Raw genomic sequence first — 20,608 nt, 5'->3', positions numbered from 1 at the left:
TTTCTCAGTATAAGCATCTCATCTGTCTACACAGTCCCCCAAGGTGTCCCTACTTCTGTCTTTAAGGCACGCCAACTCCTCTAAGGTTCTCGCCTGTGAGTTTATTCTTTTTACCATTCAAAAAGAAAGTTCTGCATTAATGGCCTCCCCTTCTGGACATTTAGCCCTTAGATGCTGAGAGAGTGGGCTGAGGGCATAGATCAATTTACATTTAGGGGTTCTGGTCATTGGGGTCACACTTGATCATAAATTTGAGCCCTAATCCGTTTTTGGCTGTTTCAAAGGCTTCTCCAGCTGTCTCCAGTGGGAGCCAATAGGTAACCAAAGGCTTTACATTCGAAGCCTTTGATGCAAGCATGAAAGTTGCCATTGGCCATGGTTGCAATATGAACATTCCTTTGATATTCACCTCTTGTGTAACTGCGTGCACTATGGGTAAACTGACCATCTCGGAGCCCATTCCCACAATCACCAAGGTCCCATCATAGTGCCAGCTCCACACACAAGTTTTGCAGTAAATATTAAAAAACATAAAATGGTTTATCTCTTTATCAGCCCTGAGGTCTCACTCATCAGGCCCGACCCTGATGCGGAGCCTCGCGTATCTGTTCCAAGTGAGGCCACCCAGACCTCACTCTGTCCGCACAACTCCCTTCCCTTGTCGGTTTACTACCGCCTGTTCTCCTCCTCTGTCCTGGGGTGTTTCTGTACCCCAAATCCCACAAACACAACTCTACAGCCCGATAGCTTTTCATACAGGTTTATTTATTCAACTCTCAATCCACAAACAAGATTACATCAAATAGACAAAGATACAAACTGCCTTTCTACATGAGATACTAGACCTATAAAATCCTTAATGTTCATAGCTATTTAACGCCAATCAATATCACCTGGGTCTAGCTGGTCCTTGTGGAACTACGTCCCCCTCCGTCCTCTGACCTCCTCAGACCTCAGCCCTCTCCACCTCCCTTGCCCCGCCCAGTCAATGGCTTTCTTTTATTTTACTAATTAAAATGGGAAGGTTCAGTTAACTAGGCCGCCTTCTTGGGGAAGTGGAATTAACATTAAAATACAAACAGCTTCAGGACAATATACACACAAAACCTTGTTCCCCATGGAAACTGAACCTCCACGGGGCAGGGTAGGTCACCACAGAGAGAGGCTCAATCAGGGCCCTTCTTCAAAGGTGACGCTGTCAGGAAGCTTGTAGCAGAAGTCAGCACTGTGCTTGTAGAAACTGCAGAGGTTCCCATCATCCGGGGTGTGGCACAGAAGACCATGGCATCAGATTGTATCTGCGGATCTTGCAGTATCCCTCTATTTCTTGAAGGAACACCAGGTTCCATGGCAACCAATCTCCTGGTTTCAGATGTTTCGCCGACGCTCCTACTTTTGTGACTGTTCCAGCAGCTTCATGCCCAAACACCATTGGCTTTTTCACAACAAAATCCTCAATACAGCCATGTTCCCAGTAGTGAACATCTGAGCCACAGATCCCACCAAAGGCATCTTTAGTAACATGTCATTTGTGCCCAGCTCAGGGATTGGGTAGTTCTCCAGGTGAATGTCTCCAGGTTGTACACTACCAGGGACAAGTTCTCGCCCTTAGCTGGAGCTACCATGTCCCTCTCTTGCTTCAAGATGTCAGCTGGACCAGGCAGGGAGCTGGCGGTTCTGCTCCTCAAACGGCCAAGGATCTGAAGTCAGTGCTGGTCTCTTCTTAGTCACCATTAATTACTTAGCTCCAGCAAACCAGCATCAATTTTCCCAGTAGTCCTTTTTATTCTGGACTCTAAAGCCAGAGCCACGTGGCCAAAGTGGCTAAGTTCTACTGCTTGCTGGGGCTCCAGAACATGGTCTCCTTGTTCTATTACATTATCACCAGCTTTCTGTTTTCCAACTCCTTCACTGCCTAAGCTTGGCTGTCCTACAACTTGCTCTGTAGATCGACCTTGAACTCAGAATCTGCATGTCTCTGTCTCCTGTCATGCTGGGATGAAAAGCATGCACCACCATGCCTGGATTTGAGCTTTTCTTCACCTAGAACCTGCTTTGACCCAGGCTGGCCTTGCACTCAGATTTGTCTGGCATTGTCCCCTGGGGTTAAAGGTGTATACCACTATGCCTGGATCTAAACTTAGCTGGGTAGGATCTTGCCCCCAAATCCTTAATCTCTTATCTCCTAGAACATAGGATTCAATTACATTTCACTTCCTAGTGCCCCTTTAATACTCAAACCATATATTTTACATTTTTTCTTTCTAAGATTGCTATGCTTGTTCAAAATGTTCTTTGTGAGACTTGACCAGAGAACAAAGTCTCTGCTGGGCTTTTTTGAGACTTCCTTTGACAATGCAGTTTATTGAGTCTCTTCACCTTAGCCTCAGGTAGACTCTTTGGGCAAAGGCAAAAATAAGCTACCTTCTTCACCAAAATACCACAAAACACTCTCTAGGTGGCGACATGTTGAAATTCTCCACTGGAACTTCTTGGGCCAGGTCTGTACAGTTTAAATCACTCACAGCAATAAAGTCTTCTACATTTTTACTAGGATGGCTCATAAGGCCCCACTTAAAGCCTTCCACTGCTTTCCAAACCCAAAGTCCCAAATCCACATTCTTTCAAACAAAAGTATGGTCAGAATTATCACAGCAATACCCTACTCCTGGTACCAACTTCTGTCTTAGGGTTTTACTGCTGTGAACAGACACCATGACCAATGCAAGTCATATGAAGGACAATATTTAGTTCTGTTCTACTCCTCGAATGGTCAAGGGTCTGAAGTCAGTGCTGGTCTCCTCTTAGCCACCATTAATTTCTTAGCTCCAGCTAACCAGCACCAATTTTCCCAGTAGTCCCTTTTATTCTGGACTCTAAAGCCAGAGCCACGTGGCCAAAGTGGCTGAGTTTTGCTGCTTGCTGGGGCTCCAGAATATGGTCAGAGGTTCAGTCCATTATCATCAAGGTGGAAACGTGGCAGCATCCAGGCAGGCTGAGAGTTCTACATCTTTATCTGAAGGCGGCTAGTGGAAGACTCACTTCTAGGTATCTAGGATGAGGGTCTTGAAGCCCACACCCACAGTGACACACCTACTCCAACAAAGCCACACCTCCAAATAGTGCCACTCCCTAGGCCAAGTGTATACAAACCATTATACCTTCTGAGAACTGGGGGAACTTGGCATTTTAAGCTGAGGATAAGGATCAGGATTATTTGGGAGCTGCAAGAGAGCACTAAAGTGGGTGTCAAGTCCTACTGCCCCTGACCTAGACACACAGACACACACCCCTCAGACAATTTAGCAGTCCAGTCCCTTCACCTTCTGCCTTGTGCCCTTTACTGCCACCATCAGTGTGCAAGAATTATGCTGGACACTTCTGAATGCAGCCCCTTCCTATATAGAATGGTGTAGAACCTGATACAGAAAAGTGAAAATGATTTGTCTCTGACCCACAAGCTGTACCACATCTCCAAGAGGAGCAAGAAGAGTCTGCTTGAGAATGACTAAGGTAAAACTGGTCTCTGCCACCCAGAGAGACACAACGAGATGGGCCCCTGCTCACCTCTGTATTAATCGGTTTTAGCCTCAGGAGGGGTCTGTGAAAGCCCCACTGTGTGAATCAGAGGTGTGGGCACCGTCTTGCCTTGCATGCCGGTGCTCAGATGGTACCATTCTACTCTGTGCCAGCTCGACTTCACACAAAGTGACCTATTCATCTAGGTCTAAAACAACAGACTGACATCTTAGCAGTCCCTTACCTTTAGAGTACCTTCTGCTGTTGACTGGTGTTGACTCCAAAGAATGTTCCAGAAAGTGCAGTTGGGAAAATGCTGAGTTTGTGTTTAAAAGCTCTGGCCTTCCCAGGCTTGCTTTGTGTTCTTAAACAGGTTGTTTTCCCTCTCTGTACTTCCATTTTTTAAACCTCTACCTACATAATTGTTCGTGGCTAGAAGAAGGAGCTGATGGCACACCTATAAACCTGAGGGCATATCAGTGTCTTCTGGAAAGAAAGACGAAATGCACAGAGCAATATCACCAAACATCAGACTACAAAACCCCTGATTATTGTTCATGAGGTCCTGGGTTTAATGTTCAGCACCAGGAGAAGACATTTTTAAAACTGTGTTTTCTTTCATTCTGCCTCCCCTTTCTCCCCCCTCTCTCTGTGTGTGTTTGTGTGTGTGTCTGTGTGTTTCTATGTATGTATCTGTGTGTGTCTGTGTGTTTGTGTGTTAGTGTGTGTGTGTGTGTGTGTGTGTGTGTACTCAGGTCAGCATCTTTATGCAGCAAGCGATTTTACCTGCAGAGTCACCTCCCTGGCTCCAAAGACATTTTAAGTAGCAAAAAGAAAATAATTTGGAAAGGTGCAGACAGTTCTGCCCAGGCTGGTTGCTTTGTGTAACCATTCTGGGGTGCTTCAGAAAGCCTGTGTCCTCGTCAGGATTTCTGCCACAGTGACAGAACATCCATGACCAAAAGCAAGTATGTGGTGTGTTTTGGTTATTGTTTTAATGAGATAATAACTTTGCTGCTGTCTCCCTGATCTCCCTCTTAATACATAGAAAGTGACCGTGTCTGGGTCTCAGAAGTGCCCACTGTGATCTTGGAGAACAACTCTCAGAGGAAGGGAGGAGAGGCCAATTGTCAAGTTGTGTTCAATATCCTGACTTTCAGAACAAGAGGCAAGTTGGTCAGCCACACTGTCCTGATCTCTCTGAGCAACATGGCCGCTCTCATGGGTCAGGCCGTGTGGGTAAAGATGTACACACAGTGGAAGGATGTAAGAAAAAGGCAGGATTGGTTCAGGCAGGTTGACTAAAAATAACTACAGACAAGGAAAAGCAAAGCGTGGAAACTTCCTTGTTGACAGGGCTGGAGAGAGTGGCTCAGTGGTTGAGAGCACCAGCTGATTTTCCAGAGGACCAGGGTTCTATCTCCGGCACAGGGAGGCTCACAACCCTCTGTAACTCAGTTCCAGAGGAGCAGTGTCCTCTTCTGACCTCCACAGGCACCAGGCATGCACGCACGACACAGATATACACGTAGGCAAATGCCCATATGCATAAAATAAATAAATGGTGGGGTGAGATTTGTTAACTTCCAGACTAGTAAGATGACTAGTGGTTAACACTGCTTACTGCGAGCCTAGGAACCCACATAATGGTAGAAAGAGAGAAAAGAACTCCATGGAGTTTCCATCTAACCTACAGACACACTCCATGGCACGCCTGCCCCTGCCATACACACATATGCACGCACACACACACACACACACACACACACAAGCATGCACACATCTGCTAATAGTCTATTTTAGGAAGATTCATTGACTTCTCACCAAGGGAAAAAATCTAAGTCTCTGGAAGGAAGGAGCCCCGAGACTCAGGTGCATAAACAAGCCTGCGTGTCCTACAGAAGTCCAAGAATACTGGGGCCAAAGAGGAGGTGGCGTGGGGTTCCCAAGAGCAGTAGTAGCAAGTTGTGTACAACAGTCAACACGCGGAATGACGGAAGACTTCTCACAAGCAACACTGGAGTCAGAAAATGGGTACACTGCTGTCAAAACCCTGAGGGAAAACTTGTCCTCAGACTCCAGTTCCTAGCTTAATGTAGGACAGATAAAGATGTTTTCGTGGCACAATATTTTAAAATATTTGCTTTCCCTTAGAATATTATTATTGCTGTTGGTTGTTGTTGCTGCTGGGAATGAGAGAAGTGGTCTATACACACCCCCGAATGACGCGTGGCGATGTACAGGAATTTTATGGGTTTTCTCTCTCATTCTGTTTCTGTATGTTCCAGGACTGAACTGAGGCCATCATGCTTGCATGGAGAGCCTTTCACACCAAGCCATCTTACTGGCCATCACAGTACTTACTTTCTATCAGAGCTGTGTTGGAAGCAGGGGAGGGGGGGTGAGGGCTGGGAGAAGAGGAGGGGGTCGGGTACTGTTATCCAGATGTAAGGTAAATAAACGAGTAAATTAATAACAGAAGAAAATATCAGTAATAATACTTTCAAATTTTTGATATTTTGCTCACCATGGATATTCTGCATTAAAACTCTGATTCTTGGAAAGTGCTATATATTAAAATATTGTTCATCAAGGGCTAGGGATGTAACTCAGTGGAAAGCATTTGCATACAATAGTCATTCTCAACCTGTGGGGTCCTGACCCCTTTGGGGTCACATATCTTATACCCTGCATATCAAATATTTATTGTTCTTACCAGTAGCAAAGTTACAGTTAGGAAGTAGCAATGAAGTAATTTTATGGGTGGGGTCACCACAACATGAGGAACTGTATTATAAAGGATCACAGAATTAGGAAGGTTGAAAACCACTGGATAGGATGTGCAAGGCCTCAGGGTCAACCCTCTATACTGGAAAAAAAGAAATAAAGCAAAATACCACTTATCTTGATGACTGAGATTTCGATGGCTCCTTAAATCTTGCATCTGAAGCAAATGCGCCCTGTAGCTCCTTTGGTCTCCACCCCCTCCTTAGGAAGTCACTAAAGTCTGTGTCCCTCAAAAACTGAGAAAAACCAAGAAAGAAAGAAATGTGGATGCAGAAGTTGGGTATGAAAAGATAGAGGGAATCTTGATGCTGGTGACGGGGGAATCCGGGGTGACAGCTGCGTACAAGTCAGACAGGTGAACGCCCAGATTCAACAGGGACCCTCCTAGGATCTCGCCGGATCACTAGGACACAGCAATTGGGATTGAGTGGGTGAAAAGCAGTTTTTAAAAACTAAGCAAATGAAAACACACAGGATTACCACCTCCAAGCTAAAACCCAGAAACGAAATGAAGGAATGACACACTGCTTCAACTGTGAAAAGTTCTACACGGTGTACGATTGGCTGTGGACGTCGCCGGGACAACACTAGGACTTTGTCAGGAGGACAGCCCAACAGGAAAGATGCGCACACATGAGAGAGGCAGGCAAAAGGAAAATCCTTCTTCCTCACCCCTGGTAAGTCCAAGACCTGAAAAATTAAACAGAACCAGATGCCAAAAATACCGATAACAGAGGCCAAAAACTCATGTGGGCTATACCAAAGTCACAATTCCTACACAGCAAAGATATGATCAGCAATGCAAAGGGAAACTTAGAGATTAGGAAAAAACATTTTCCCATCTTATGTCATAAGGGGTTAATGTCCAAAATATATAGGGAGTCATGTAACTCAACAGCAAACACAAGCAAACAGACAACTCAATTTAAAAGAGGGTCCAAGGACCAAACAGACATTTTTTCAAAAGAGACATACAGATGGCCACATAAAAGGATCTTTCGCATCCATAATAAACACACAGTCAGCCTGCTGGTGCTGTAACTAATATCAGAAACATATCAATCTATAACATAGAACTTTGAACTTTGGTTCACAGTGTCATGGTTCACTCCATTATCTCTCGACCCTGTTACCTTTGGGCCTGTGAGGAGATCATGTATCATGGTGACAGCACTTTATGGAGACTGGGATGTGACAGTCCTGCTTTAATGGCACACTGCGGTGACCTAACTTCCTAGTAGTGGGCTCTACAGTTGATGGGTTGCACCACCCAGTCAGCATGGTGGCACATGCCTATATCCCACCGCTTGGAAGATAGAAACAGGACGGTCAGGAGTCTATGTCAGCCTTGGCTACGAAGCAAGCATGAAGGTAACTGAATGTCCTGGTACCCTGGGATTCACCTCCACCTTCCAGTAGGGTCATCTTAGGGACCAAGCTTCTAATACCAAAACATTTGTTGGGCATTCCAACGCAGGCAATTACAAATCGAAACCACAGTAAAAGCCAACCTCACGTCTGTCAAGATGGCCACTATCAGGAGAGAAAAGAATAAGCAATTTTTTTGAGTTTTGAGAAAGTGAGCTTTTACAGGGCTTGGGGGTGGGGGACAGATGTAACTAGACATGGCAACTTTAGAAAGCAATTTGGAGTTTCCGCTCAGAATTAAACCTGGAGCTGTCACGGGGTCTAGCACTTGGGTCTCTGCATGGAGACCCAGGGGAAAGGAAATCAGTGTGCCGGAGCAGCCCCAGGGAGAGCATGCAGAAACAAACAAGGTCTTCCAACCCATGATGGCTTAAAAATAGAAAGTGACTGTTTTTCCGGCTGCAAAAAAAGGGAAGAAGTTTCTGCCACTTGCAGCAACTCGGAGCGCATGCTCGGTGAAACAAGACACACCCGGAAAGAGCCACGCCACATGGCCTCTCCTTGATGTGGAATCCAGAAAGGGCTGAAGCTAAAAAGTGATAGAGGATTGACAGTTACCGGGGACTGAGGGGTGGGTGCGACAAGGGAAAATTGGTCAAAGGCACTAACTTAAATTGTAACATCACTGAGGTCTGGTGTTCTAATGGGTAGCGTCACACTGTAGCTAATAATTTTGTATTGTGTAATTTAAATTTGAAAAAAGTACACCTTAGGTGTTCTACACACCCTTATATACACACAAGGCGACTGTGAGGCCAGTGAGGATTTCAGTCGGCCTGATCATTTTACAGCATACACACATACCACAGCAGACCATGGGGCAGGGATGTGGGGACATCCTCTAGGAGACACGAGGAGGAGGAATGGGGTGAGAAACTGAGGGATGGTGGACTGAGAGGAGAGCAATGACTGGACTGGATAAAAATAAAAGTAATATTTTTAAAAATTCAATTTTTATTAGTCAATCTTAATTTTAAAATCAAATGTATGATTGGAACACATTATGTTCCTGTATGAAAATATCATTATACAACTAATTGTCTATAATTAATATATGCTAATAAAAGACTTAAATCAGATAGTAGCAATTTGATCCTGCTGTATAGAGCTGAGGAAGAAGCACAGCAAGGCATCAATCAAAAATGCTAAGGGAAAAGGAGGGGAGGGGAAGAGAAAAGGGGGATGGGAGGAAAAGGTGGGAGGGGAAACGGGGGGGGGGGAGACAGGGAGGGAGGGGGAGGAGGGAGGTGGGCTGCTTTTGGTTAGCTCATTTGCTATCAACTTTGATATTTTTATTTAACTTCTTAATCTATGCAAACACGTGAGTGACAAAATTTAAAGTTACGGAGAGAAGATGGCTTGGTCAGTAAGGTACCTGCAGCATAAGCCCAGGGACGTGAGTTCAGATCCCCAGACCATACATAAAGGCCAGGCCTGCCTCTGTACCCATGGGGCAAAAGTGGGTGGATTTCTGGAGCTCATTAGCCAGCAGTCTAGTGTGCAAGCACATGCACACACACACACTCACACACATACACACAGGCACACACTCTCATACTCACATACACACACACACTCACACACACATACACATACACTCACACACACTCATACTCACATACACACACACATACACACACACTCACACACACACACGTACACACATACACAGAGAGGGTAAGAGAAGAAGGAAGAGAGGGAAGGACAAAGAGAAGTCATACATCAAACACAAAAAAAATAGTAACAGTAAGATTTTTGTAAGATGTGTATTAATGGGCATTTTACAGTTTAATTGGACCATCTGAGAAAAATAGAAAAAAAATGGATGTTTAAATTGATACATCAAAGCTGTATTCACTTCGGGACAAACAGGAATGCAAAGGGAGACATGTACTTCACTTGTCTTGTTACTGAACAATATTGACACAGCTACATCAACACTCCCAACACTGGGTGCCAATTTTACAGAAACGTGTAATGGGATATGACAGAATAAAGGAAGGAAAGTGGGAGACTGTCAGTGAAGTGTGCTAAGCCCTCCTCCATAAAAACAGGAAATCTGTAGATGATTTCTAAAGTGACATATCAGGAAACGATTGTACAAGTGTACCATTTAGAAACACAGAAGTGTTAGAGAGGGATATGGCTGAGGGGAGGGGCATGCTGAGGAGCGCAGTCTGGGAAGAAAGAGAGCTGATCGTCATGAAGACTTTGGGCGTGGCTTGACTTCTCCAATTCTGCACATGCACCTCTTGTATTAATGAAGATTCATTTAAGACAGCTACACAGAGGCTGAGATTCCAGATACAGAAAAATGTTATAATAACTAGATCCACCTTATAACGGAGCTGTCTGATCCAACAAATAGTGAGTTCACTCACTAGCTTGCAAAGAAGCTAGAAGGCCAGTCCAACCCATCACAAACATTGTGGACAGCTCCCATATATGCTAATTTATTGGTATATTTCATAAGCATTTTCTAGAACCTATTCTGTTCTTGGTGCTTCATTCAGTTCTGGCTTGAAGATGGGGCACTGAGAAACACAGACCCAGGTTCTGCTTCCCCGAATTACCAAAGGATAGCTTGGGAAATTTGTGTAATCCTCTCCTGTCACAGAGAACAGACTGAGGCTCAAGATGGGCAAACCTCTGGACTCCTGTGCTACTGGTCCTATCCTCACAAGGCGCATATTCCTATAAGTAGTTCTGACAAAGCTGGGGGTGGGGGAGATTCATTTGATAAAGCTTCTGCTTTGTAGGCTTCAAGGTTCAAGTTTGGATCCCACGAACCCACACCCACACAAACACACACACACAGACACACACACACACAAACACACACACACACATGCACACACATACACACACACAAACACACACACACACACGAACACACACATACACAAACACACTCACACAAACACACACACACACACACACACACATGCAGATGCACATGAAAAGACATGATATATGCAATGCCAGCACTGGGGTATGGAGTGTGTGTGTAGAGAGTCCTGGAGCTCATTGGCCAGTCAGCCTAAGCTGAATCAGCCTAACCAGATTCAGTAGAAGATTGAAAGGGGTATAAAGGGGCTGGAGAGATGGCTCAGTGGTTAGAGCACTGACTGCTCTTCCAGAGGTCCTGAGTTCAATTCCCAGCAACCACATGGTGGCTCACAACCATCTGTAATGGGATCTGATGCCCTCTTCTGGTGTGTCAGAAGACAGCTACAGTAGCTATTATATATATAGCTACATCTATATATATAATAAATAAATATTTTTTTAAAAAGAAAGAAAAAGGTATAAAGGCCTCATATGTATATTTGTGCACACACCCACATTAATGTGCCAGCCACTGGGCATGATCATGTATACACACACACACACACACACACACACACACACACACACACGTGTGCGCACTAGTTCTAACAAAAATGAAGCTAGTTCTTTGTGTGCCTCTCTAATTGTATGTGGACACTATTATACAATGAATCTGTTCATTTGAACAAGTGTAACCTTCTTGGATCACTTCAGCAAGGCATGTGGAAGCCTTTTGACAACTGGAGACACTCACTAAACCCAAAGCACCAAGTCACACAGCAGAAATATCTAAAGCAAGTGAAATCAAGCTAGCTGGCACAGCTTTGTTTGCCATCTCATGAAACACGTGAGGATTCTTAGGTAGAGAGTGTGACAAGCTAAAATCCCAACTCGTTTTGTAGAATTTGTTGCTGTTGCAACAGCTGTAATACAACCAGCACCTGCGAGTACCAACATCTCTTTCTGGCATCATTTCCTGGATCCTTCTTCCCCTTGCAGGCCTCTCCTTGCCACCATCCCACAGTACTTTGATTTCTCCCTCCTCCTTTTCAAAATTAAAAGTGAGTCACTGTGGGTCTTAGACTAGACCAATGGTTTTGAATGGAAGGTGATCTATCCCTTACCGCTTGGGGATACTTGGTCGTGACAGGGAGGATTTGGAGTTGTCACCGTTGGTGTGGGGTGTTGCTGGCCTCTAGTAGACTAGAAACCGCAGCTGGTACAAAACACCCTGCAATGCACAGGCAGCCTTCTCATCACTGAATGGTCCCAAATGTCATCAGTGCTGCTACTGAGAAATCTTGGGGCAGGGGAGCTTCTGGCTCAAGGAACAAGGTCCCAGTCCCAACTTGCTTTGGGCATGGAAAAAAAGAAAAGATAGGTTATTGGGCTGAGTTGATAATAATACTGCTTTTTTTTTTAAGTGACTGAGATGTATTTAGTAACAGAGAGTCATCTGGTATGTGCAAGACCCCCAGTTCATCCTCAGTATCCTGATCAATCTATCATCAATCCATCAGCAGAGCTGGTATAAGACAGTTGATCACTTAGAATCCAAAAGGGGTGGAAGCAGAAAGACAAGTAAACCTGAAGTTCAATTTTACACCGATAGACTTAACAAATGCAGTTCAAACGATGATGCTCAATGCTGTGGGGGTACAAGAGCATGACTGACAGTGCTGTTGGGCTTGGAATTGTTCACTTACTCAGAAAAGCAAACTGGAAACAAACATCAAGATCTAAAAGTCTATTTTGCTCTTGAAAATTGACCTTATGGGGGAAAAATTCAACAGAATAAAAAGCCTACTTGCACAAAGAAAAGTTAGAGTACTACTCACAAATAATCCAAATATGGTCAGCAACTACCTGAGTAGGGGAAATGTTTACTGAACCAAGATGCATCGATAGCCACTCAAAGCAGCCATCGTGGGCATATACCTAACAACCACTCTCATCGGCAAAAGCCCCACAGTCCGGTGCTCCTTCAGGACCAGGGAGAGCCAAGCTTCAAGAATTGATCCCTACTCAAAGGCTCAAGCAGGCCAAGGCTAAGTTCTCCAAAATGCTCCCAATTAATCTATGCAGCTTGAGACATCATCCAGAAATGGTAGATAGATGGTAGCAATGGGCACTCCAACATGCAGAGGTTTGGTGACATATAATTGATCCTGTTCAGAACAGGATCATCTACATTCTACTGTCCTGAAGGAGAGTCTGGACACAGGCCATCGGCTATGTGCTCTGAGGCCAGGTCCCAGCCAAACTCCACAGGCTGGCTAGATACCATGGGAAAGGGAGAGGAGCCAGGTAGACTCAAACAGGAAACAGCTTTTTACTGTACAGCCCATGTAGCTAGAAATGAGTAAACTCCGAATCTCAAGTCCATGGGCTTGTTTGTCACCTTCCTTCCTGGTGCTGGAACAACCCTGGGACTCACTTGCCATCAATGCAGCAGAAGAGAATGAATACCTAAGCTAGGTCAGAAAGGTCTCGCAGCTTTGACATTGAGCCTCTTGGAACCTTCTCTGGGAGTCCTGAGCTCCTACAGAAGAAGCAATCATGCAGCAGTCTCAGGAAGTCACTCCTGTGGACCATTCCAGCAAAGCCTGACCTTCAACCATTCTTATTAAGGCATCCACTTGTAGGCATGGCTATCTTAGCTCCTTATGCCCAGCCCAGGCATGAGTTAAATCCTTCCATAGAATCCTGGTGAATGGAACACAGAACTGAAGAATCATCCAGCTGTTACCTACCCAGATTTCTGATCCTCAAAATGAGATGTAATGGAAAGTTTTGTGTTTTAAGCCTCCAGGTGAGAACTGGGCATCAACCAATTCTTGAATTGGTACACAACCAATAAATTTATTTTGGAGGAAAATAAACTCATTATTCCAAAAACAGATAAAGAAAGTGGAAAGGAGGTACTATGGATGGGTGGGTGGATGGGTGGGTGGGTGGGTGGGTGGGTGGATGGGTGGGTGAATGGATGGATGGATGGATGGATGGTTGGGTGAATGGATGGATGGATGGGTGGGTGAGTGGATGGATGGATGGGTGGGTGGGTGGGTGGGTGGGTGGGTAGATGGATGGATGAATGGATGGATGGATGGATGGATGGATGGATGGATGGATGGATGGATGGATTGGAGTTTATTCTGCCCTTTATTTAGGGATTCTATTTCAGAATTACATAAGAGCATTTTTTTTAATTACAACTAATAAAAGGAGGAAGCTCAGAAGTAGACTCCCACCGCGCAGATAAAACAACAGCATTAGGCAAGGATCCCCAACAACTGCTAAAAGTCAGCGTTGCAGCAAATGGACCGGGCTGGGAGCACTGTGCACCCTGGTTGCTATCTCAAGCCAGAACAAGTGTAGAGCAGACGGTGCCTGTCCCCGGTGCCAGCAGCTGCAGGGCCACCTCTCCAGCTCCTTCACCCTCGAGTCAGGGTCCTGGAGTCTAACCACACTTCCGGAAGTCACTACCAGGGACAAGAGGACTATAGTAAATAATTCTCGGGAGATGTAGCCAACAAAATTTAGAACAGAATGGCATCCCAGGACAGCCAAATTTCTTCAAAAGATAAATGCTTTTAAATGCAGAGAAAGAAGTCTGGGCTTGGTGGTACTGTGATCCCAGCACGCGGGAGGTTGAGGCAGGGTTATGAGATTGAGACCAGCCTAGGCTACATAATGAAACTCTGTCCTTAAAACATGAAGTAAAAAAAAAAGAGATTCATCCACTGGTGAGTCTGTATCAGTCACAGTCCATATGCAGACTGACTGGATATTGATCTGCAGATACTTTAATAACAAATTCTCGCCGGCTGGAGAGAGAAGTAGGCAGTTAAGAGCGCTTACTTCTGTTTCAGAGGACCCACACTTGATACCCAGCACTCACATCCTGTGGCTCACAACAACCTGTGACTCTAGTCCCAAAGGATCCAACACCAACCTCTGGCATCCGAGGCACTTGCACACACACACAGCGAGCATAAACTCATGAGTGTGCACATACATATACAAAATAAATAGGTATTTTAAAAGGAAATTATTTCTAATCTTTTTAATATTTACTTAGAATTCCATATATATATATATATAATGAATTTTAATTGTATCCATCCCTACCCCTATGCCTCCAACTTTACATCTCCCCAGCCCATTTTTAATAACCCACAGAGTCATCTCAGTCCCCCTCTATGCTCACACGGGGTCATCGACTGGAGCACGGACAATGTGCCACAGACCACACTCCCAAAATAAAATGACTCTTCCTCCCCAATAGTCATCAATAGCCAGTAGCTCCTCAGTTAGAGGGGGGGCTTTGTGAACCCCTTCTCCAATACTAAGAAATTATTTCCAGTCTCTGTACATACGGGATATTATGGTATTTTTAAATAAAATACTTATTCGGTGATATGAGGTGAGTATACTCCAGATATGCACCACACACTGAAATAAGGCTGCTGAGATGTAACAGGACTCGGAGGTATAGAGGGTCACGTTAAAACAAGGCTGAGGACCTATCGATGTTCTTGGAGTGGGGTGAGGAAGATAAAGAGCTTTAATGTACCGGCATCCTTTCTTCCGTTCAACTCACATTTCTATTTAAAAGCAGAAACAGATGATAGGGAGATGGCTCAGAGGGGAAGAGCACTAGCCAAGGACAACTCAGAGTGAGGAGAGGACCCGAGTTCAAATCCCCAGCACACACATTCAAAGTTGGGTGTGGTCACACGCTCCAGTATAACCTCGGCTGTAGGAACAAAGACAGGAGGCTCACTGGGTCAGTGACGATGAAGCTCGCTCCAGGTTCTGTGCGAGCCTTTTTCTAGCATAGAAGGCAAAAGTGATGTAGCACAACGCCCAGCGTCCTCCCCCGGACTCGGCACAACACCCAGCGTCCTCCCCCGGGCTCGGCACAACACCCAACGTCTTCTTCAGAAGCTGCACATGTGCCGAGGAGTGCACAAATTTGCACACATTGGGCACACACATGGGCACACACAACACACACACACACATTAAAGAAAAAGAAACACAAACAACTCTAGAGAAAAACACAGGAATGCAGGTGGAGCGGGGAGTTTTCAGCAGCACGCTCATGAGTGATCTGACGGCATGAAAGACATTCTTTCCTCGCCCCCTCACCAAATTCCCCTGCACTTATGGGACTGGAAACCTAAAGAGACATTTGAAATCACGTTTTAAGGATGCATAATGGAAGGGAGTTTGAAGAGGGAGCAAAATGATCAGGGAGGATTACACCGTCACCACTCCACACAATGGGGACCGCAGTGCTCACTGCCCGAAACAAGTTCAGCTTCATACCAGAGCTGCGACTCAAGCAGGCGTCGCCATGGGAAGTGGATCCTGCCCTGGAGATGAAATCTCTCCCTGCCCGGGTCCTTGAGAGCAGGCTCCCTTCCACACAACAGGGGGGTGGAGGATGCGGGTCTTAGAATGCACTTGAAATTCTTTTCATGGTCTCAGAAGGCCCAGGAATGAAGGCGCCTCTGAGAAAGCCGGCAGTCTTGTCTCTGAGGGCCTGGGGTCCCAAGCAGGACACTGCTTTCCTGTGGGTCTGTTTCTTCCAGGTGTGATGGGTGATGGGAAGCCGGGGAGAGCAGGTTAGCCAGCGGGCTCGGAACACAGGACTGCCACATGCCAGCTCTACAAGATGGCTCGGGCTGTCCAAGCTGTGGGGGGTGAGGGCCTTCACCTTGTGTTGTGGGATGATAAAACTGGATGGTTTCTAAAATGCTCCATATGGTATGTGATGTCATCAACTCTTGAGTATTAGCATCACTATTTATTTCTCTATAAGATGTGCATTCCTTCTAATTCTAATGCTGGAAAGTTCACCCGAGTAAGTAATGATCCTGATGTTAAGGTGTCTGGTCCTGGAGTCAGGGACTAAAGTTAGCATGTTGGACAAAAAACTCACCAAACCCAAATTACTCCTGAAAATCCACCCCCCCATCACCTGGCCTGGTGTTCACCGGCTCAACCACTCCAAGGTGCTGCTGAGTGGTAGAGACCAAGGGCTCCTTCAGGATGCCCTCTTGTCTCCTCAAAACCTGATTGTCCTCTGTTTAGAGCAAGGATGAGCTTTCTCGTTGCGTCTGAGCCCTCATCCCCAGTTCTTGCAGGAGAAATAATGGGTGCCTCCTTAAGAGCCTCCTTCCCTCAAGTCCAGGGTTGTTCTAAGACGGTCACCATAAGTACCCAGGAAGGAGCATGCTGCCTCAGTAAACTGTCTGTGTGCACACACGTACTCAGACCCCCACTTTTTCTTACCGAATACCGAATGGATTAAGTACTTTCCAAGAACAAAGAACTGGGGGTGCAGTGTGGCTTGTGTTTAAGACTCCAGCACCCCAGCCAATCAATCAATAAAGCAAGGTGTCCTGCTGAACAGGGGCAGGATGGAGTCAAAGGTGGCTTCCTCTTAGGGCTGTACAGATGTGGACTTGAGTAACTGATGGGGACTGACAGGACCAGGGGTGACTTACAGAAGACCGAAGGACCTGGAGACAGCCTCCCATGCCTTTTCTTAGAAGGCAGGGAAGATCCCTGTCCCATGAGAAGAAGATGCCAGGAGAATCTGGAAGTTCATGGGTCAGTCCTATGCTTAGCTGATGGGGGTGTAGGGGTGAGGCTGATGGGTCAGCCAAAGTGCCCTGCTAAACCCATCCAGAAATGCTGGGCGAATTTTCCAGATAATTGTATTGTGCACTTGCAGGTGTGGAGAGGTGGATGTTAGATGTCTTCTTCCTCAATCACTTTCCACAATTACATTTTTAAAGTTAGTGTTATATACCTAACCTGGAGCAAACACACACACACCACAGTGTGCTGTGAAGATCAGAGCACAGCTTGCAGGAGGCAGGTCTCTATCAGAATGCGAGTCGCAGAGATTAAACTCGGGTGGGTCTGGAGTTTGGTAGCAAATGCCTTTACCAGCTAAACCCTTTTCCTTGCCTGCTACCTTATTTTCTGAGGCAGAGTCTCTCACTGAATCTTGAGCTCAACTCAGCTAGGCTGATTGGCTAGTGAGCTCCAGGGGTCTGTCTCTACCTCCCCTGTGCTGGGATTGCTGGTGCACAACACCACACCAGGCTTTCCTGTGTGTGCAGGGGATCCAAACTCAGGTGTCATATTTGTGTGGCAAGACTCTGAGACCAGACCAGCTGCCCGGGGGGGAAACGAAACCAGCTGAGCTGACTCAATTGAGGCATCTGGAAAGGGTACCATTGAGCTGCCTGAAGGCTGTACAGGGTGCTCCAGGTCCCCAGCTTTGTGAGCTGTCACCATGCTGGGGTGGACACAGCTGTCTCTGAGTCTTCTCTGCTCCTATAAGTAACCCCTCATCCATACTCCTGTAACACCAATAAAACTCATTGGTTCATCTGATTGGACTTCAGTGGTATCCGTACTTTGGTCTGTTGTGGGTTCCCTATCTGAAATGAGTACATGTGTGTTGTGTCACATAAAAGCAGCAAATGTTTTTAACCATTGAGCCATCTCTCCAGCCCAAAGAATAACCAATAACAGAGATGTGATCTGGCAATATTGACTGAAGATAAAGTCTTATCCCAAACCTGTATGGGGTGAGTGGAAGTTCACTCAGGGAAAGGTGTGCTAGGATAATCGGGAAAAGCAAAAGACCCTTCCCCTTAGCAGACCAGCTAACTGCAACACTACAGTAGCCACACCATGCCTGCAAGACCAGACAATGTACAGCCTTTGCCATACAACTCTGAATCTCTCTGGGGTTTGTAGTAGAGAATTTACTTAATGAGTTCGTTTGTTAAAAAAAAAATGTTGTCATTTTAACTAGTAAGATTTCAATGCATACTATCAAACCTTTAAAAAAAATCAAGTACTGACAAAAATATATTCATATAGTTTTATGCAAAAATGCTTTTAAAATCTGTACGTTTATCTCTGTTTTTTAAAAGAAAGTTGTTTGATAGAAAAAAAAGCTGATAAAAAAGGATGTTGTATCTCATTCTATATCTGTACTTACTAACATAACGTAAAGATAAAACATATTTAAGTCAGTACTGAGGTGTTCAGTACTCTTAGCATTCCTTAACATTTATTGGTTTATTGTGGAAGTGTTCTGTCTCTATGTATGTCTGAGCACCATATGTGTGCCTGGTACCCAGGGAGGCCAGCAATGGGTATCAGATCCCCAGGAACTGGAGTTACAGATGATTCAGAGGTGTGTGGATGCTAGGAATGGAACCTGAGTCCTCTGTGAAAGCCTTGGGTGCTCTCAACCTCTGATCCATCTCTCCAGACCGGGTTATTCTTATTATACTCTGAGAAACACCCACAAGGATGTAACAATAGAAGTTGGCCCTGTTAAACTTTCATTTGTTTATTTTGTAGCAGTTCTTTTGCAAAACTTACTGAAGCAGATACAATTAGGACTTCGAAGTAACAAATTGGGGGACGCTTGTACCATCAGATCTGAGAACTCATCGCACACATATATTCAAAGCATGTTCCTAAGTAACAGATTCTGAGCATTACAATGAAAAGACAGTAGAGGTCCTTTCCCAGTGTCCCTAAGTCTAAATGAGCAAAAGCGCCTTTGCTGGATCAACTTCCAATATCACAATGAATCGCCCTGGGAAGAAGAAAATCCTGATATACTAGTCATCTACTCTGGGGTATTCTGACCAATGATTTTGTGCTAGAGACCTCTTCAGTCACCTGATTGTCTATTAACATCTTCCTAAAATGCTGTTTTCATTTTTTAAATAGTATTTGTTTATTTTATGTACATGAGTCTTTTGCCTGCATACACGTCTGTGCACCATGTGTGTGCAGTGCCAATTACACAAAATACAAAATACAGTGCACATGCAGAAAAGGAACTGGAGTGACAGGTAGTTTTGAGCAGCCATGTGAATTCTGGGAAATGAAAGCTGGATCCTCTAGAAGAGCAGCTGGTGCTCTTAACGTCTGAGCCATTCCTCCAGCCACTGTTAGTTTTATTTTTAATTATATGACATATAATTAAACACATAATGTCTGTGTCTGTATACATGCATGTAAGTGCAGTACCCACGGAATCCAGAAGAGAGCATTAGATCCTGTGAAGTTGGAAGTTACGGTTTTGAACCACCTAAGGCAGATGTAGGGAACTGAACTGGGGTCCTCCGCAAGAGCAGCACATTCTTCTGAACCACTGAGCAATCTCCCCAGCACCTCCAAAACACTGTTTTAAGGTGCGTAAAATATGGCGAAGGAATGTAAAGGAAAGCAGTTGTGCAAAATACAATTTGTAGAGGCAGGAGAGACCGTTCAGGGGCTAGGAATGCTGGCTGCTGTTCTAGAGGACCTTGGTTCCGTTCCCAGCACTCACATGGGGCCTCACAGCTGTCTGTAACCCCAATTCCCGGAGATCTAACATCCTCTTCTAGACTTTACAGCCTCCTGCACACAGATGGTGTACCTACCTACACACATAATTGTGTGTGTGTGTGTGTGTGTGTGTGTGTGTGTGTGTGTGAGCGTGTGCATGTGTTGGTTTACAAGACATTTCTTTGTACATCCCTGCTATCCTGGAACTTGATCTGTAGACCACGGCAGGGGAGAGCACTGAGAAGTGCTGTTTCCAGATGAGGCATGGTCGTGCATCCACCACTGTTGTGGCTACCGGCACAAGACCTGCACGTGATCAAGTGCGCCAAACGTCCTGCATGGATGGAGGAGACCTCCCACTCCACCCACACTGACGGGCTACTACTGTCAGTAGCTACTCGGGAGGGAGATGCACTCTTTTTGGATCATGTGGTCACTGCTAGGATCCCGTGCCTCACTGGATGGCCCCACACCCATGCCCTTAGAGGCAGCACTGATTAGACCTAGAGGGTTATAAAAACAAAAAAAAAAAAAAAAGAAGTGGGGAGGGGCATGCTGGGGAGATATTGGGTGAGTTGGAAAAGGAAATGGGGGTGTATATGGTAATATTTATATACATGTATGAAATTCTCAATAATAAAGAAAAATTATTAGAAATTTT

At 45.3% G+C, this 20,608-nt stretch overlaps 1 pseudogene across 1 annotated transcript; it reads right to left on the bottom strand.

The window, feature by feature from the left end:
* Positions 1 to 211: 211 nt before the first annotated feature.
* LOC308438826 (sorbitol dehydrogenase-like) lies at positions 212 to 1,625 on the bottom strand (annotated as a pseudogene). The gene is made up of 2 exons: positions 1,108 to 1,625; positions 212 to 343 (listed from the first exon to the last, which is right to left on the bottom strand). The product of its transcript is annotated as a sorbitol dehydrogenase-like (transcript).
* Positions 1,626 to 20,608: the final 18,983 nt, after the last annotated feature.

Source organism: Micromys minutus (genome assembly GCF_963924665.1).
Source record: "Micromys minutus genome assembly, chromosome: 28".
NCBI classification, from domain to species: Eukaryota; Metazoa; Chordata; class Mammalia; order Rodentia; family Muridae; genus Micromys; species Micromys minutus.
This window is presented reverse-complemented; position numbering and strand designations above follow the sequence as displayed.